General features: G+C 52.2%; 1 long non-coding RNA gene across 1 annotated transcript; it reads right to left on the bottom strand.

The window, feature by feature from the left end:
* Positions 1-4,574: 4,574 nt before the first annotated feature.
* LOC132335851 (uncharacterized) lies at positions 4,575-8,432 on the bottom strand. The gene is made up of 3 exons (XR_009488748.1): positions 8,222-8,432; positions 4,982-5,040; positions 4,575-4,881 (listed from the first exon to the last, which is right to left on the bottom strand). It is a non-coding gene; the product is annotated as an uncharacterized LOC132335851 (long non-coding RNA).
* Between the last annotated feature and the right edge of the window lie 1,867 nt (positions 8,433-10,299).

Raw genomic sequence — 10,299 nt, 5'->3', positions numbered from 1 at the left:
GTGAGCCCAGAGGGCTGCCGGCAGCAGGAAATGAGCTTCAGCTCTGGAAGGTGAGCAGCAAGAGGCTCAGGAAGTGCCTGAGAAGTGCCTGAGAAATGTTCTGAGCTCAGCAGGGCAGATGTGGGTCTGCCAGTCATACTATGTTAGTCATCTGCTGACATTTCTTAAATGGCATTAAAAAATGTTTACTTAGCACGAGTGCAAAGGGAGGGTGAGTGATGGTGGTCCCACAGACAGCAAGGGATGGGTGAGTTTCTCCTAGATACAGCAGTATTTGGAACAGGATCAGGGCCAGCAGTGGGGCACAGGGCACCACACAGAGCAGAGCCAAGGGGTACATCAGGGGATGTCTGCAAGTATCTCTGCTGGCAGGCTTGTGGCTAAAACAGGGCAAAGACTGCAAAAAAACATCCATGACTGTTTGTGTTCAGGATCCTTCTCTGTTTGCTCTCCTCAAATATTCAAGCAAACAAGGTTCCTGGCAGAAATGTATGTGGAAATGGCAAATGTTGCAGAATTTTCACGGAAGCTGAATTTCAAGGTAGGGGTTGTAGGGTGAACCCGGGGCTGAGGGCTCTGCTCTCCTGTCCTGGGCAGAGGCACTGGGGCCTCTGAGCAAAGCTGGGTCCCAGAAGCAATTCCCCCCAGGAGCAGCTCCTGTCCAAGCTCCATCCTGAGCATCAACGGAGATTACTCAGCAAATACCTTCAGGAAATACATGTCTCAAAAAGTAAGGTAGGCTCAGGATGCTGCACCAAAGGGGTGGGAGGAGCAGCTCAGGCAGAGCAAGTGGCTTTGAAAGTCAAGGAGCAAACAGACTCTGGCTCTGCGAGGCTGGACCAGATTATCTATCCCAAAATCCTGCAGTCACCAGAGGGATTCCAACTGCATCCTCATGGTAATGGAGCTCTGGTGCTGAGACAGATGGGGACCATAACTGTGAGCTCAAGCCCTCCGAGCCTCCGGCACCAAGGTGTCCCTGAGGGCACAACTGCTGCTAGCAGCTCCTGCTGGGAAGAGGGCTGGAAGTAGGAATGGGTGATAGTGTGTGTCTCCATTGAGGGTGACCAGGCACAGCCCATATCCTCTGTGACGGTGCTTTGGGAGCATCTTCTCCTTCTCTGCACACCCAAGTTGGTTTGACAGCCTGATTTTCATCACAGCCCTACAGAACTCAGACCTTGCTCACTCCACTCCAGAATTTCAGGGCAGGACCTTCCCTGCAGCTTTGCTCATCCATCTGTCAGGGTGGGTGGCTCACCTCCTGTCACTGAGCATAGGGAACCCAAACCCACCAACCAGTGGTGGGGACCAGCAGACACCTTTCACCTGCTTCTGCACAAGAAACCTGTCCCAGCCATGGGTGTGTGTGAGATTTTATAGGTGATAACTCCTGGGAAAGTGGGAAACACAAGGAGAGACGCACACTCAGCTTCCTGGCATGGCCCAACGCTCTGGTTAGGAGAGCCAATGTCAACAGATAGACCTGAAGGAAGGAGCAAAACCAAATACATGGGTACTTCTCAGAAGAAGAGCTGTAAAACCTGCACAAACCTGAACAAGTGCCACAACATTGGTTTATATGGTCAGAATCAACAGTCAAGCTCACTCAACGTGTTTGCTGACACACAACGACAGCCACCGTGCTGGGTTTATGGCCCAGTGCCCCTCATGGAGGCAGAGCCCAGCTCCTCCTGCCCCACTCAGCCACTTCTGTCCCCCTCTGCTCCCAAGGCATGCTGATCATTTTGCCACACGGTCCCCAAAGCCCTGATACCCTATGGTAAGGGGGGGTCCTGTGCCAGGGACAGGCTCAGGTGGAGGTGGCCCAGCAAGGAAGGACAAAGCACTGATGGATGCCTGAGGGAGCAGCTCATGCAGCTCATGCAGTTTCGTTGTTGGCGGGCCAAAGGCAGCAACAGAAAATAAAGAGTGGAATAAGGATGCAGGAGGGACAAGGGAACAAACAGCCAGGCTTCAGATCCACAGCCCTGCCTAGGGTCTGCTGCCACCAAGGTGGTGGGACCGAGGTGGTAGAAGCAGAGCTGAGTGCTGCCTGTGGCTCATCCATGGGTGTGTGCCTCGAGACTGCCATTGTCTGGGAGAAATGTCTGTTGACTTGGGTGTGTTTCCCTGTTACAGCCACTAAAACCTGTGTGGCAACACAGGGGTGCAGGGAGGTGTCACGGGGTTACACACAGTTCAGTCCCAGCCCTGCCCTTGACGCTGCTCCCTGCTCCACGTGGGAATGCTGGGCATCAGCCCCTGTTGCCAGCACATCCCTCCCTGGGCACAGAGCTGAGGGACAGAGCTCACTCCCCACTCCAGGAGCATTCTGGAAGCTGCTGACTGTGGGCACTCCAGATTAACTCAAATATACCTCAGGCAGGCCTGGGTGGAAGCAGAAGTCTGTGGAGGCAGGGCAGGAATGGTTTAGGAACACTTTTGCTCCATTAGACTAGTGCCTTTGAGGTGCTGCTTGGGGCCTGATGTCTGGAGGGCAGGAATGAGCTCTCTTCTCCTTGGCACAGCAAAAGCAGAGGTGGGCTTGGCAGGAAGAGTCATCCAAGGAGGAAGGAAAATGCAGGAAAATCGGTGTTTGAGATGGGGTTTTTCCCTGAGTTGGTTCTTCTGGACACAGAGGTTGATGAGACCTGGCCCTAGCTGGGTCACAGCTATGCAGCCCAAGGTGGTGCCCAGGTCTCCTTTTCAGCAATCCAGTCACTCAGTGCCTGTGAAACCCTAGTGAAGTGCCACTCTATTCCCTCACACGATTTTCCTCCTCCATTATAAACATGGCCACACTTGCCAGACCACACTTCCTGCAGAGAAGAAAACTGGGTGCTCAGCAGCCTCCCTGCTCCCCTCTGGACTGAGTCATCCTGCATTGTGATGTCAGCTGGGAGGGGAGACCAAGGTTGTTGCTCAAGGATATGGTGTTCTGGCTATTTATATAGAAACACTTTAAACCAAAAGCAGCTTCTCCCTGAGGAGCCAGACTCACTCCTGCTGTTAGACACACCCAGACAATTTCTGTATCAACCTCCAGGTCTGCACATATGGTCAGGTACTCCTGCCCTAAAGAAACCCAGTGGCAGGGCAGAGAGCAGGCTCAGAAAGGTGGCCCAGAAAGCAGCGGGCATTGCTGCGGGCACTGGCAGAGGGGCACAGACTCAGAGCCACCTTATAATTTTCCTCCGGGTAGTGGCCAGAACCCTTTAAAACCTGTGGCTCTGCAGCACAAACTGCTGCTCCCCATCAAATCTCATTGTGACCAGCATTAAGGGATTAGCCTGTCCCTGCTCTGCGCCACAAGCAGCTCCTGGGCATGGCTCGTGCCCCGCTGCCCGCGGGGGGCTCGCCGGCTGCACGGCCCCAGCCAGGGGCCAGACTCCCCTAGCTCTGCCCACGGAGCTGAGCGCCCCTGGAAGATGAATGGCAGCAGATACCACCTGTTCCAGGAAACACCAGGTACCCCCCTGCTCCCCCAGAACTTGCAGCAGGGAGAGAAGCAGCTGCAGAGCCAGAGCTGCAGAGTTTATGTGAATGAAGGGCATTGAATGAAGGGTGTCCAGTGTGGATTTGGAGCTGCCAAAATATGCTCCTTCCCACTGGTATTGCTGGTCCCCAGAGCTTGGGACCCCCATGTCTCTGGTTTCTGTTTTGCTTTGTGCAGGGTGCACATATCAGGTTTGTGGGTGGTGATGGCTCATGTCCCCAAGTTGGTTCTGGAGCTCAAGAGAGAGATACCCCAACATGGGGCAGCATGGTGGGTGCTGTGACTCCTGGGGGAAGAGGTGGTGGAGTCAGGCTGGCATCCCATGGATACCCCAGTGATTGCCTGTGCTGTCTGGGAAATGATTCAGTCATTGTCAGGCCAGTTCCCAGTGCCTGGCATTACTGTCCTGGGCTGCAGCCTCAGCTGGCCTGGGGATGATCCTGGCACTCACAGCACAGCCTCTGCTCCTGAGCCAGATCTGCAGCAGGACTTCCCAGACCTCAGAACGAAAGCTTAGAAGCAACTAAGAGAAAAACACTTTGAGCGCAAACTTTACTGGTTGCATAGACTCCTTACCAGAAGAGTTTTTAGGGTTCCCCTCTGTGGCCCCCTCCAGGCAGCTCTGTGCTCAGCCCCTCAGCCCCAGCACCCATGGGGACCTCGGTGTGGAGGTCAGGAGGCTGGGTAGGCTTAGGATGCACCAAATGTGTCCAAGTTCTGCATACCACTGCCAGCACCGTGAGGAATTTGGACATGTTTGGTGCTTCCTGAGCCCTGGACCCCTGTGCCTCACACAACCCCATCCCCAAAACACCCCAACAGCCTCCAATCCTCTCTGGGACTCAGCAAAAACTGAGCTGCTCCTCTTGCTTGACCACAAGCAGGGCTTGTGCTGGTGGTGGGGTTTGATCTTCCAGGGGTAGCCTGCACCCCCAGTCACCATCCCCACCATCCCATGCCAGTGGGGAGTCACATGCTGGGGGCTGCTCCCAGCAGTACCTGCACTCTTTATCAGCTGGCAATTGATTTAGGAGAGCTCATGGCTTCAGCGTCCCATGATACGTTTACTTCAAGTGGTTCATTTCCTCAAATGATGTCGTTTATGGTCATAATATATTTTAATTTCTTTATGATACAAGAGGCCAATGGCACTGGGACTTGCAGGAATGTAAAGGGACAAACAATAGTGTCATCCAGTGTTGCAGACCTAGGCTGAATACTCACAGGCTGATCAGCAGTTCCCATGTTTGTTAGCTGGGAGCCAGGCAGTTGTCCCTGCAGTGTCCTGGCTGTGGTTTCTGGAACTGTAGGGACGTGCGATCCCCTGCCCTTGCTGTGTTCTCATGTTCCCATACCTTGCTTTCTGCTGTGTTTTTGTTTCTCTGGCAGTGGACAGGAGGGTTGTGTCACACAGGAGGGTGTGGGGGGGCGTGCAGCTCCTGTGGACGTGGAGCTCCTGAGAGTTGTCTGGCTCTCACTCACCCATTGCTGTGCTCTGGTGATTGAGGACATTGAGGACATGACAGGTTACTCAGGCATTCCTGCAGAGAAAAAAATTTTGCACTAACTTGTTTCCTTCTGTCTCCACAAACTAGAATCTCCCAAATTTTAACTGACCACACATTTGTGTGGTTTTTTGTTCTTTTTTTTCCCATTCCCAGCCTACCTTTCCCAGTTCAGAGCTGCCAGTGCTCCCACCTGCAGCAGCCTCCCTCCTTCGTTGTGTTTCCTCACACCAACCCCACATGGCCCTGTCCTGAGATGTTCCCTCAAGTTCAGCCCCCAGCTGGGGATGACTTTGCCAGCCAGCTCGGGGCAGGAGAGAAGCTGGAGCTGTTGGGTCCAAGGAGATGCTTTTTGCCCTTGAGGTGCTCTTGACTTGCCTTCCTCCAGGGCCATGGGCTTAGATTGTCCCCTGACACCCTTGCCCTATTGCAGCTCTCCCTCCACCCTTCAGCAGCATTGCAGTCTTTTGCCTTAATTTTGAGGGAGGGTTGATCCCAAGAGCCCCAGCAGCCACTGGAGGTCACTTCCAGGCGTGGCTTGCTGATGCACCTAGCTTTGCAAAAAGATATTAAAAAAAGGGAAAAATTTGATGTGTAACCACTGTTGATTTTGGCTGTTCTCCTCCTTCACCTATTGCTCCACAGCTGAAACGATTCAGGGGCTGTTTCATGTGTGTATAATGAATGCATAAAGTCAATGAAACCTAAAAGCCCTGCAAACAGCTGGCAGGGCTGAAGGGAGAGACTCACTTTCCTGCCAGACTGTGAGCTCAGTAGGGATCCTTTTCCTTGGAAGCTTCAGGATTACTTCAGGTCCAAAGGAATTATATCCACCTGCTAAACAAGTTCTCCCCAGGTCCAGAGCGGGCTGCTGAGATGCCTGCCACACTAAATATGTGAGCTGGCAAGGCACAGACAGCAATAGGTGTCTGCTGCTGGCAGCCAACTCTCTTTCCAGAACTGCTGCTGCTGCTTCCCTGAGGCTCCTGCTCCCCCATTTCAGTGGGGCTTAAACCACTGGATTTCAGCCAAGCTTTTGCCAGTGTAGTCAGTGAACCTGGAACAGCACATGGCAAAGTCAGAGTTTTCTGGACTTCCTCCCAAACAGGCAGGAGAGTGTTTAGCAGGAAAGTGTCCAGGTCTCTTCTAGGTCGGGGTTTGGGTGGAGTGCAGAGCCTGTGGTGTAGGGTTTGAAGGGGGCAAGTGGGATCAGTGGTGGGAGATGTAGCTTGGGCCAAGTTGCAGCCTGTAGTGTAATGGAAGAAGATGAATCTATTCCCCTTTCTCTCTTGGGCCCAGGTCATTGCATGATTTTATATAAAAACAGAGCAGACAGATTTCCAGAGTCACAACTGAAAAACTGCAGGTCCCAGAGTCAGATGCAGTCAGGGGCTCCAGGGGAGGCAGAGTGATGGCAAATACACATCAGCAAATGCCCTGGCATTTTCAAGTACAACCACCCTCCTGGGAACAGCTCAAATTTACTGTTCTTGCATAATAACAGCTCTGAGGAGAAATAATAATTACTTCCTCAAGAGTTCAGAGCCCTTGTTAGGCAGGATAATAAACCCCTCTGCAGTCCTGGGATGAAAGGCAAGCACAGTGTTATCACCAGAGCAGTATATGCTGAAATGGTCTGTCTGTCCCCACGTTTGCAGTTCTTTCCTCACCACTTTTGCAGAGCAGCTATTTCTTTTAGCTCCAATAATTGCCTCCAGGCTCAGCATCATCCCAGCTTTGTCTGAAATGCACTTGTTGCTTTTGGAGAGGAGTTCAGGCAGAGTCTTATACCTTCTTCAAAGTGACTCTTCCCCATGCCCAAAAGCTGCCTCAATTCTCCATATGGGGATTTTGTGGTCTGGAGACCAGGACAGTATTGGTAGGTGTGGCTACTTTTTGATAACTTCAGAAACAGCCTAAGGTTGCAATGGAGCTGCCTCTGTCACCCTAAGCTGTGCTGGGGAGCCTGGAGTGCCACCACAGGTCACATGCTCATCAGTGACAGCATGTCTGGGGTCTGCCCAGGGTTTGTCTGTCCTGGCCATTGTCCCCAGCTCCAAACAGCAAATCTGCCCCAACCCGAGACAGGCGCTTCAGCCCTGGGGAAAGCAAATCACCAAGAGTGATTGCTGTGGAACCGGATGATAAAATTGATTGCATCTTCCCCAGGCAAGGTCTGGCACATGGCTGTGGTCTCCTCCTGCCTCTCATTGCTGGTTCTTTCCGATCCACCTTCCTGGATGGAGTTGATGGCTCATTTTCACCTCTACAAAGTGTTTTGCTGGGGCAGGGATGTGCAGTGTGCACCTGGCAAGGGGCAAACAGACCCTAAACAACCTCTGCTGAATCATCTGTTTTCCTGGAGGCTTCTCACAGCTTCTGGGGACATTCTGGGGAAGGACATGGGAGCAGACCCCCATCTGTGTGTCTGTCATATGATTGCCCAGAGCAGAGGCAAAGATCTGCCCCATGATCTGGGGGCTTGTGCATCTGCACTGACCTGCAGCCCTCCAGCCCCCAAAAATTCCTTGAAGCTGCTTATTAACACACTGACAACTCTGCTCTGGAGTCACAGCATGCCGAGGCAGAAGGCAGGAGGGTTTGACAGTATGGCCTAAATACCCCTGTTTACAAAAGTCTGACAAAACACAAGCCCTTGGCTTTATCTTTCCCATTTGGAAATAGTCACCGAGCAAATATACTCAAGGCATGAAAGGAGGGGGGTTTATATTGACTTTAGAAAAAGCTGTTCTTTAAAAACAGGGAAAAAAAGCTCATCCTCGAGCTGTGCAGACTGGCTGTGAGACCCAAAAGAATCAGTGTAGGGGCTTAAAGCACGCCTGCTAATCTGTAGCAATTCTGTGTGAGCAAGTCATGCAGTAAACTGCTCTCTGTTAATTTTTTAATGCAGAATAAACAGGTCAAGAAATGATTAGCATGAGAATAAGTTGAACTTAATTGAGAGAATCAGAAAAGATGAGAGGGAAGAGGCAAATTGGAGTTATCAGTTAACCATACAGAGTGGCTCTGCCTCCACAAGCTCATATTCCCTCTAGTTTATCAACCCCTCTGAAGCTGCCTTTTTTTTTTTCCCCTTCCCTTACTTAAATGATGAGCTAAAATTGCTGGTACAAGCACAATGGAAGCCCTTGTTCCTCCTTCTCCTTTTCTCTCTGCAATGGCTGGCCAAATGAATTGTAGGTGATAAGGCTCCTACCTGGTTATTCCCGAGGTTCTTCCCAGAAAGGAAGCTGCTGACATTAAGCGCAAAATCCGCTTTGTGCAAATACCAGTGCTGTGCTCCAGTGCAAAATTTTCAGCATGTTCCTGGGAAATCCAAGGACTGAGCAGACACATCCGTGGGCAAGGGGAAGAACAGTCCTCGGGACTGCTTGAAGTGGAGTTTGGTCAGTGGTCGGAGATCTATATTCTCAGATAGGCAGGACTTTGTCCACAAACTGGAATTTGAAATTTCAAAGGGGAAAAAAAAAAAAGGCAGAAGGGACCTTTGCATGTGTGGAGATGACTACGCTGGTGACGTTCCCCTGGGACTTTTGTTCTTTGTCTTGTACCTGGGCTTCCTGCTTCCCCACAGCTCGCTCGTGAAATGGCGGCGGGCCGAGCAGGCCCTGCCCGTGCTCAGGGCTTTGCTGCTCTGCAGAGGTTCCACACCTGAGCCCACCTCTGCTTCGTGGGCATGAGGGGAAAAAATAAAGCACCATGTGAAATATTGCAGCTCCACAGTGGCCTTGGAGGTGTAAGTGACAGGGAGCAGAGCTCTGGAGTCAGGGCTGCCAGGCCAGCGATGGCGTTGCCGATGAAAGCTGAGGGGGTCCTGCTGGCTCTGGGCACTGCCTTTTCTGCAAGGCACTTCTTGGGAGAGAGAAAAGCAAGGGGCAGGAGGGCCCCTGGTCATGGTCCATGCTCAGAACATCTGCAGGCAGCCCCAGACTGGGGTACCTGGTGGATCCACTGGCAGGCAGTGCTGTGTCCTGCAGCAGGAGATGGGCCAGCAGGAACTGCAGGAGCATAACACACACAGGGGCATCAAAAAATGGGTCAGGCTCCTCAAGGGGTGCATGGCTGGAGATCAAAGGGCATAAAAACTGCAGAGAGGTTCAGCCAGTGTCTAACCATGAGGACAGTCAAGCACCAGCTGGCTGCCAAGGCTGGTCTCCATCCTTAGAGGTGTTCAAGACCCAACTAGATAAAGCTGCAAGGAGCCCATGCTGCTCTCACAGATGGCCCTGCCTCCAGAAGGAGCCTGGGGCAGAGACTCTGAGGTCGCTTCTAACATCAATTATCCTCTGATCCTACAACACCCTGTTCAAGAAGCAACAGGGAAGAGCCCCTTGAGAGCAGCCTGCTCACCTGCTGGACATGCAGAGCTGGCAAGCACAGTAGGTGACGGCATCCTTTCCAAAAATGCCCTATTAAATACTCTGTTCCTGACCCTCACCTATTGAGAAGCACAGATCTTATCTTCAGGGAATTCCCTTTAGGTTTGCATAAATTTGCCAGACAGGGACATATAGATAAGGCAGAATTAGTGCCATGATGTGCCAGCGTGCGAAAGGATTTACTGCTCCTCAACAGATAAAAATTAAATAATCACTTGGCACAGAACAGGTCAAGCCCCAGAGCTGTCATGGTCTCCTTTGCAACCATGTCCTGACATAGGAAACAGTGGGTGGAGTATACAGAAAACAGGGACAGGAGAGAGGAGCAGAACTTCCCCAGAGCACCTAGTCTGGGAACAACCTTCACCTGTCAGTGGGGGTCTTCCAGCTATGAGTTGTCTCTCTGTGTGGAATAAAAATGGCAAAATGTCTTCTGTAGCCAGAAGTGTTTGAAACAGCCCCACAAGTAGGTGCTGACTTGAACATCTCCCACCAAAAACAGCTACAGAGCTCTTGGTCAGTACAAGCCATGACAAGCTGCACTGGCAAGTTGTCCCAAAACTCACTACACGAGGATGCCAGGGGGAGACACCAGGGGAGACACCAGCAGCAGTGCCCAGGGAACAGCCAGTGCTTCCACCAGTGCCCATCTCCAGGGCAAAGGAAGTGCGTGGTGTCCTTGGCTGGTCCGGCCCTCGACCTCCACACCAACATGAGGGATTTGGGAGGGGCCACTGGTGATCCACAGAGGACACAGGCACTGAGAAAACAACAGTCAACACAGCCCTGGAAGGAAAACACCACGTCCCATTGACAGTCCCGGCCTCGTGAGCCACCTGATGCTCTCCAAACTTCCCTGCTCCTTATCTGCTGCTCTCCTGCACATGCTGCCTCT

The sequence above is a fragment of the Haemorhous mexicanus genome, chromosome 18, assembly GCF_027477595.1.
Source record: "Haemorhous mexicanus isolate bHaeMex1 chromosome 18, bHaeMex1.pri, whole genome shotgun sequence".
Taxonomy (NCBI): Eukaryota; Metazoa; Chordata; class Aves; order Passeriformes; family Fringillidae; genus Haemorhous; species Haemorhous mexicanus.
Note: the sequence above shows the minus strand (reverse complement) of the source record. Positions and strands in the feature narration are given on the sequence as shown.